Consider the following 9696-nt stretch of genomic DNA (forward strand, 5'->3'; position numbering starts at 1 on the left):
TAGGGCACCAAGAGAGCTTAACAAGGGAATCAGTGTCCTCTAGTTCTACAGATTGCGCCTTCTGTTTTCCTTTTCTTCTACTACGCGCGGTGTGCAAATGTGATGTGCGGCGTGCACCGGACCGCCGGACGCTGACGTGCAGAGGACGCGGAAGTGCAGTTCCGTTTTCTAGTGCTCTCGTTTCTTTGTTCACCTCTCTCGGTGCCCTCGTCCAGCCGCTGCAGTTCCATTTCAGTGTAACAACTGTTACAATATAGTGTTTTCGTATAGAGAGAGATAGAAAAAACTTTTATTACCAAAAGAGTAATCATTAAGGCATGTCGGCCTGGTGTGGCCCCCAGGTGGGGGTAGTGGTGGTGAAAACGTTTATTGAATCTTGAGCCTTATTGACTGTTTTGATGGGTCGGCTCGATATCGCGTAAGGTGGCCGGGAGCTTGTGGCTCTCAGCGACTCTTAGTCCAGCCCACCAGCTCCTTTTGTGCAGCTGGGTCCGAACTGGAAACCGCGATCTCCCATCGCTCTATGTCTGTTAGTTGAAAAATGCGGGGTGGCTGGAGCTCAGTGCACGTGTACAGGATGTGATGAAAGTCTGCTTTGGGTGCCCAGCAGAGGGGGTATACAGGGGAGAAAAGGCCCGGGTGGATGTGGGCAAGGTATGCTGGAGATACGAAGGTACGGGCCTGGAGCTGGCGCCAGGTCACCTGCTCCAGTTTAGATAGTGATTGGTGTGGGGGCGGATACTGGAGTCGTTGCTCCCTGTAGTGGAGAGTAATTTCGTTATAGGTAGCCAGGCGTTCGCGTGCACTACTTGGGTCTGTAGGTGGCCCTGCTCGGTTGACGTGCGCTCGAGCTGTGTTTTGGGCAGCTTCATACCCGGGGTTGCCCGCATAAACAGGTACCCATAGGAGCGACGCTCTTGGCCCACGAGAGAAGCGCAAGCTGCGTCTTCTTGTCTGAGTGCGTAAAAGTTGGTCCCAGCTCTCCTCGGAAGGAGCTGGCTGTAAAGTACGAGGGGTGGTCTTGCCCTACATCCCCAAAGGGTGTGTGCCAATGTGGCCGTTACTGCACAGTTGCAATTAGGGCAAATGGGGTCGTAGACTCCGTCCGTAATCAGTGCCAATCTCAAACAGCTGAGAATAGAATTTGTTTGAAGTTTACGCAGCATGGTGGCCTGCGATCTGTCAAAGTCAGGATGGGGAAGCGGGAAGCGTCGTCTCGTCTCTCTGTGTAGGTTGGTGAATTCGGTAAATGTCAAAGCGGCCTCGGCGAAGGCCTCTGGATCCGGCGAAAGCCTCTGGATCTGGTTTTTCTGACCTTGGGCTAGTCGGTCGACCCCTTCGTTCCCAGAGTTCCCCGCGTGGGAGGGTACACAGACTAAGTTGATAATGATCGGGAGTGCTGCCGCGGAGTATGCGTGTGGCGGTTGGGCAGATAGAATAATTTTGAATCGCACGTTTGGAGTAGCTAAGGACTGTGTGCACACGTGGGTCAATGATGGACAACGCGATCGCAGTTTCCTCCACCGCGGTGGGAAAGGGAGCGCTAACCGTGGCAGCAGTAACAAGTGTGGAGTGTGGCGTGGCTACGCATGCAACATAGATATTTTCATTTTGTCTCGCTACATCCACGTAGCATGCGTGGTCGTCTGTAAGGCAAGTGGTGGCAAGTGTCTTGGCCGTGATTCGAAGGCGTGCGTCATGGCGCTCAGCCAGCATATTCTTGGGAATGGGTTTAACTGTGACGCGGCTGTAGACCTCTATAGGGAGGGGAGCTGCGTGATATGTATTCCCGATAGGAGTTACGTGTAGGCGATCAAGTATATGGCGACCAGCCTACGGGACTTCGACTTCAGCGGTAAGCTCTGACGCCGCTTCTTGAAGCTTGAGTCTCAGTGCTGTTCAGCGGAAACCCAAGTTTTGATTTCATGCAACCGTGGTTACACAGCTACTGTGTTAAGGATATGCTGCCATATCAATTCACACATATGAGAAAAAGTTTTCAGTTTGCTGTAGTTGGTTCTCTTTCTATTAAATTGTTTTCGTTCTTATACGCCAATAATTCAGTATCAGCTAATTTGCTATTCTTTTCTGAGCATTGGACACCTTGGAAACTTTTTCTTTTCAAGTTTAATTTTGTAGTTATTTCACTCAAGTATTCCATCGATTACACGATATAAAGTTCACTAATTAGCATCATCTAGCATTGTCTTTTAAATCCGATAATATTTATACATTTGAACAACTCTTTACCAATATTTCATTTCTTCAAATGGTTATATTAACTAATTTATTAATTGACCCTTTAAATATTCTTTATTAGCATCATCACGCATTAAAGCTTTATTCTGATCTGCAAGATTATGTAATTTTCTAGCCAGCGAACTGCGATATGTGAGGCAAACAGTGCCGCATCCGCATTATTATCCGGAAAATCTGAACGTAATAAACAGCCCCACTCAGGTCTGAGTTTCTTCAAAATCCTTCCAGAATAAATGTAGTCGCAGACATCCCTACTTGTTCGCGGTACAAAAATGAGAAAACAATTACAATTCCTCCACTGGATATATAACTGATTACAGCAGTACAGCACACACCCTGAAAAATATTTGATAATTACAGAAAAGTAAACGATTGCAATCACTTTACTTTTCATCGAACTTTATCGAAATTACACAAGCTCATTTAAACTGGAATAAAGCATTGCAGCATTTTCGATATTTTACTATATGCAGGAACATTTTAAAATGAGTGTTAGCCTTTATCAATGACCCTGGAGTGTTTTTTGGGAAGACGTCATGTGCTGCATTGAGCACTCCTCTACAATTAAGCCCGGAAATCTAGGGTGGTGTTACGACCCCTTGCACACTCGTTCTTGGTTGGGCAGTGATTTCATTGCAGTTCCTGAATGCTCCATGATCTGCAGCAGTGGTTCATTGGTTGGGGAGCTCGGCTACTGAACTCAAGCACGCGGGATCGAATCCTTGCCTCAGCGGCCGCTTTTAGATGTAGGCGACAAGTAAACCTTATGTATGTGCGATATTAACCCCGATGATTCTTCCCTATAGCCTTTTCTGCATAGATATTTTTACAACTGGTGATCATTAAAAAATCAAAGAGTTGAATTTGCGGAAAGGTAATATTTTAAAATGTAAATATTATATTACAAATTAACCAGAAAGTGTAACTCATTAGGACTAATCGATTACAACTATTCAGTTACATACAACACTGCACTCATCATACACAAACACTGCTACAAGGGTATAGTTAGTTTTTTCTACTTCGCCATAGTTCTGCTATGTTGCCCTTTATTACTTGCAGAGCGGCTGTGCCCGGCACCACATGGCCAACCAACTCCTTGCAGCGCAAACTCCGAAGCTCGTAACGTTTGGCGACCAGAAGCTCGATACTTATAATGATGTCAAAAATATAATTTTTCACAATGTCCTCTCTGACCTATTCAGCGCTTCCTTCTCATGCAAGAAGATAAAAATGCGAGAGAACCAAATTCTTAATGGATAGCGCCAGTAAATGACTGATATTGAAGGATACAGATAGAGCATAAAAGGATGTAGACAGTGCGACCATACGAATACCCATATGAGAGGCAGTGGATAACCGATGTACTGCTAGCATAAAAGCGAGTGTAAAAACGCTGCACTGAGAAGATTAGCTCAAACATTGATTAACAAAACAAAATAACTTTAGAAAAATTTGCCCTATTGGTCAATGCACACCTGCACCCCCACTGCAATAAATACACTTGCTTGGTATACTTGCTTGGTATATTACAAAAAAGGCAAGTGCGTATTTTACGACACAGCATGCAAAAAATACTGCCAATATAAAAAGCTAAGGTCGCTAAAAGATGGAACTTCAACTGCTGTAATCGTTTAAGCCAAACATGCATTCATTCATCACTCAGTTCGTGACTATAATATCCACGAACAGACTTGAGAATACCTGAAATGCATACGCCTCCCTCACTTACAATTTATTTGATTGATAATTGAAAAGTGAAGATTGTTTGGTGGATGCTGGCAAGCAGAATGTTACCCATTTTCTGACCACCGTAATGTACATACGTATGCCAGCAGGAAGTGTACTGCAGAAACATGTTCTTTTATGCAGCCTCTATTATCACTTTTTTAGGCCTTTTATGTATAGTAATAATTATTGTTTTTATGGTTTCTAAACAGTGATCAGTTCTGCCATAGGTTTATTTTATTTATTTGTTTTATTTGTACATACTGCAGCCTCGATGAGGCTATGGCAGGAGTGGGCAAACAAAGCAAACTGTACTGTACAAAGCAAACATACTGAAAGGGGTTGCCATTCCCTTCTCAAGCAGATCACATTTTGTTAGAATTTTGCTGTCAACTGTCTATTATGAGTGACCCTGCGCAGCATAACTCACCACATTCTTGAGATTCTGAAGCCTTTCCACAACGATAAGACACTAATCCAAACGAGAAATGGAAAGCTGATCATTTATTTCTCTGGTATCAGCGAGCCAAAGACGACTGGGCTCCGGCGACCATGACGTCTTTTACTGAGGGCTCAAACTCCGCAGAATAAATCTAGTCACTCTTATAGTCAATAGAAGAGTGGGCAAAACAGTGCTACCTCAAGTCGCACAAAGTGGGCTATCAAGCGGGGCCTGTGCTGTGCCCATTACGGCCGCCCACATGGGTCCCAATCGAGATTTGCAGATATTGCCTGGAAGGACCTCGCGTGGGTTGTCCAGTTTTGCTACGATCGTTCCAGTTCGCACCCATATGGGCAATGCGATTAGGTTTGTCCGCATTCGGTCCATATAGCCGAATGTGGGCAGCAACCAAAATTACTACTGGGAAACACTTTTGAACAAGCGGGTGCCGCCCGCGGAATCAACGTTATAATGCTTGTGTCGGTCACTCGGTCCAACACCCGAATGGTACCAGAGCGGGGTTTACGGAGTGCAGCCCAATCAGGGTGGGCCCTCAAGGGCTGAAGTTGGCATTTTCAGGGCCTTGCTTCACAAAGAAGTATGAAATGTTAAGTGCTACTTATTTACCTCGTCTTCTATACGGAGCAACATAAAATAAACTTATTCCGAACAGTTTAACTATATCGACTGGATCACATTGCCCCGTATATGCTCTGTGCCAAATAATACTGGCGCAAGGATTATTGGAATATAGCTCAGTACATCCTCGTAATGATGTGCAGTTACTGCTGGTTATGTTCTGCCAATCGCGTAGGAAACTTTCAAGCTACGTTTACTAGATGGAGTGCACTCATATAAATAGAGAGAACTGCCTACTTTGGGGTACGTTTGCTCTGCTCAAGCCAAGCGGCTGCCACGAACACACCCCGATGAGAATCAGCTTGTTTGAAACAGCTGAACAGCTAGATGTCAGCCTAATGATGGTGGTTATGTTCACTGCAAGTACAGGGAGCACTGTCAGCAAAGACTCCTAATCAGACCCAGTGTTCCCCAAAGCAAACCACTTCGCATGGACCAATTTCTTGAAGGAACTCTAGGCAGCAACCACAAACTTCTAATCTTATCCCTAACGATAGCCCCCAAGAAGAAGACTATACAGCTCCACCAAAATAGTGGGCTGGGATAAATTCGGAAATAATAGGATATCAAATGGCTCAAATACAAGTATAGAAGATTGGGTTATGAGCATAAAAGGTGCGCACTTAACTGTACTATCCAAACAGAAGCGCCAAGTGAAGACAAGCAATAATTACACTTACGGGCGGCCAGGAAAGTTTAATAATAAGCTGTAAAACACTAAGGATAAAGAGAAACCTAGAACTGAAAAAGCTGAGGTTACGGGAGTCGCTAATAAGTGTTCTATTATGCTCTCCAAACAAAACTGCAGCACGTTGAAACCAGCCTTCAGTACGACCAATACATGGTCGATTCTAAAATGACCGTGCCACCTTTCTCCTCACAGCTCAAATTTGCTGCGTCGCTGTTCCCTGTCTCCTCTGCCACGGCTTCCCAATGCTGCTCAAAAGGAAAACTGAATGCCGCAGTTCCTGTCTCTAGAACTGAACAGCGCGCGAAATGTAAAATGCCTCACTTACCTCCCGCAAATCTGCAGGACGTTTTTCTTCAGGGTGTTGGATGACTCTGGCTCTACACCGGCGCTTCTGTTTCTGCCATGGCTGCAAGTCTGCCGTTCACTTTGCAATGTGATATCTAGCTCAGGATTCTAGCTATGCACGCAAGTTTCCTGCCTATAGAGCCGGTAGCGACATGCACTGCTCCAGTCACCATTGAGGAAGTGGGTACGCAACAGTTCGTCATGGTGCCTTTCTGCTCCCAGGATCTTGCGCAGGATTTTCTGTCGCGTCATAATGCGGTGATCAATTGTGCGCATGCTGAACTGGAGGTTTTTGCGTTTGACGAACCATCGTCTGTCGATCCTTTTCTTAAAGTCGTCATTTTCAAAGATATTGACCTTTCTGCGTGCTCTTTCATTCTAGTGCATATCGCTTGCACCTTTTTTCCTTTATACACCATCGTCCGTCTTTCTAAAGCGCAAAAGCCTTTATCCTCCTTACGCGCACTTTCTATATCCTGTGTCCTCACTGCGTCCTGAATTTCTCATCTAATCTCATTTCACATGTCCTTGCGTCGTGGTGAATGCCTCGACATCATCCAGCTCATTGATTCCATTCTCATAGGTGACGCAAGGACCGCTTTGCATGCCGCGGACTTGAATGCCCTCACGCCAGCTGTTATTGCGCTAGAAAAGTCGTATGCACACGTTTTCCTCCACTCCATCAATGCCAGACTTCCTAGGCCTAAACTATCTGAACTTCTCGCACTCCTACATCGGTTTCGTCCTTCGTTCGACTCTTGCCAATACTTAACCCCACGCCTTCACCAAATGTAGAAGCTGGTTTAATGACGATGTTGAGGTAGGAGGGAGTAGCTGGTCGATCATCATCAGAGAAAATCTGAGCGATAGCAGCGAGACAGGTTGCCCCATCTTCGTTGGCGTCTAGCGAGGTGTCCATCTTCTTCACAAAAGTAGTAATTTCACACTGAATACCCCGTATAATTATAATAGGAAGTTTTTCAATATGCTTCATTTATTTCGAATCCCTTTTCACCTTTTCATATTTTTCGCATGTCTTTCTTCATGAGCCACTCATTTTTTGATCTAGGTCTGTACACAAAAAGACAGCATTTGTTAGTAAACTGCTGCATAGAGATCACTATAAAGAAGTAACGCATAGATGAGGACAAGTTCCCTGTATTTCTGCGCTAATGGATGAAATTGTTCACCCATCTCACAGGATTAAAGAAATCATGAAAATATTTTTAATGAGACTAGTTTATTTCATCAGTCATCTGCAAAACAAAAAGGGCTTAACCTGTTTTAACCTAACACAGATAGAGGTCACAAAACCGTATCCCGCTTCTTCCTCAACTCACCTCAAGTGCGACAAGAAATAAAAAAAAATGGATGGCAGCTATATGTGGTTATTCCTAAATATGCATAGCGGAAGCAACCCAATAGATTGTTCACAATTTGACTCGAGCATTCTAGTCGCCGATAAACTGGCTGCAAACCGTACGGTGTCAATAGGGCCTCGGTGCGTCTTCTAGGCGTGTTCCGAATATTTTTCTGAATCAGCATTTTCCTCTTCTGGTCCCCCTTCTCTGCTCTCGTCTTCTTCCTCTCTCCATAATTATCTTTTAAGGGGAAATGAGGGTGCTCGTTATAATACATGAAGGAAAGAAGCCAACAGTCGGCGAGGCCAAGGAAAGCGTTGGGGATAGTCCTTTATGTCTTCGATTTTTTTTTCTGCACCTTTCTTCTTCTTGGCGTCTTCCGAATCGTCTTGCTCCATTTGACCAGCTATCAATTATTCTCCCACTCTATGTTCCCTACTTCTTCTTGGCTTCCGTCACTCTGAGCAACTAGTTGTTATGGTTACGGCGCATGTGCGGTATTGACTAGCAAAGCTTACACGAAATGCGCCGCTAACCAACCTAGTGTAATATTCGCTAAAAATAATGAAAACTTCGCGACTGCTGTCACTCTGGCTAATTCTGCCTGAAGCATTTGGTTCTAGATCGCCCAGCTTATGCCAACGGTAAGGAGCCGCTAAACAGTTTTATCCTTTGGGAAAAGCAATTTTGAAAATGTTTTAATCATAAGGTGTATGTAGATACGGATTTTAAATTTGACTTGCTCCTAACAAACAAGCCCCTAGAAATGTACCGAAATTCCATATGTCCATAATTATCTTTTAAGGGGAAATGAGGGTGCTCGTTATAATACATGAAGGAAAGAAGCCAACAGTCGGCGAGGCCAAGGAAAGCGTTGGGGATAGTCCTTTATGTCTTTGTTTTTTTTTTTAATGTTCACTCGGATAATCACGGAAATTAGTAATGTAATCTGTTTAGGGGAAAGATAATTAAACACAAAGTAGAAGAAAAAACAACGTGCCGGTGGTGGGAACCGATCCCACGACCTCCGAATATTACGTCCGGTGCTCTTCCAACTGAGCTACATCGGCCGCTGTCCCCCCTGCTACTTGCTTGGGTATTTATGTTGTCTGTATATGGAGCTTAGTGTTCACCAGCGCCACCCCCAACCATAGCGGCGGACGTGGAACGTCCATTGTTACCGCCAGCGTCATGTAGAACATGATCAAGAGCGAGGGCGAAAGCTTTGCTAGAACCCTCTTACGCTACCTATGGCTTCAAGACTGCCAGAACCGAGACCCCCGTAAGCTACAAGCAGATCAATTAAGGGGAAATGAGGGTGCTCGTTATAATACATTAAGGAAAGAAGCCAACAGTCGGCGAGGCCAAGGAAAGCGTTGGGGATGGTACTTTGTCTTTTTTTTTAATGTTTACTTGGATAATCACGGAAATTAGTAGTGTAATCTGTTTAGGGGAAATATAATTAAACACAAAGTAGAAGAAAAAACAACGTGCCGATGGTGGGAACCGAACCCACGTTCTACTTTGTGTTTAATTATCTTTCCCCTAAACAGATTACATTACTAATTTCCGTGATTATCCAAGTAAACATTATAAAAAAGAAATAAAGTATCATCCCCAACGCTTTCCTTTGCCTCGCCGACTGTTGGCTTCTTTCCTTCATAATTATCTTTGCGGGATGCCTTTGACATATCTTTAAATGAAAATTAAAATCCAATTTGAAAACAAGATACATGCAAGAAATGAGAAAACAATCTAGAAGACTCTTAAGATTCGATGACTCCCCAAAACCTCCATTCAGTAAAATTCCTGGCTAAGTTATTTGCCTTTTACTCATAACTAGTGTGGTGTTTCCTCTTAATGACTCATTGTCACTTTTTGCGGTGAATATGCCATCTATTTTGTCTCGTCGATCTTTCGTGGTGTTTTTGAATTGAGCTTCGGGATGTTGCTTTCTCAATACAGGAAACTTCCATGAGCAGTTTTCTCGTATTAGCATTTATACTTTCAGTGTAACGGAGATGAGGATAATGAAGTTTTAGTGTTGGTGCCTGTCAAAATGTGGATCGTTCTTCTAAGTTCTTGCTCATGAAAATGTCCGAATGTCATTGCCCTCGGTGTAATTACCAGCTACTTCGGTGCATGAGTTGTGCACAAACTCCAACCAAATCTGCTCTCAGCGGAATAGTTTAACTCACTACCCTCTGATGACAGCACCATTTTCCCTATGG

General features: G+C 44.1%; 1 non-coding gene across 1 annotated transcript; it reads right to left on the reverse strand.

Moving 5' to 3' along the window:
* Nucleotides 1–8462: 8462 nt before the first annotated feature.
* Nucleotides 8463–8535, reverse strand: TRNAL-UAA (transfer RNA leucine (anticodon UAA)). Its single transcript has one exon. It is a non-coding gene; the product is annotated as a tRNA-Leu (tRNA).
* Nucleotides 8536–9696: the final 1161 nt, after the last annotated feature.

Source organism: Amblyomma maculatum, chromosome 8 (genome assembly GCF_055883805.1).
Source record: "Amblyomma maculatum isolate TAMU_Amacu chromosome 8, ASM5588380v1, whole genome shotgun sequence".
Taxonomy (NCBI): Eukaryota; Metazoa; Arthropoda; class Arachnida; order Ixodida; family Ixodidae; genus Amblyomma; species Amblyomma maculatum.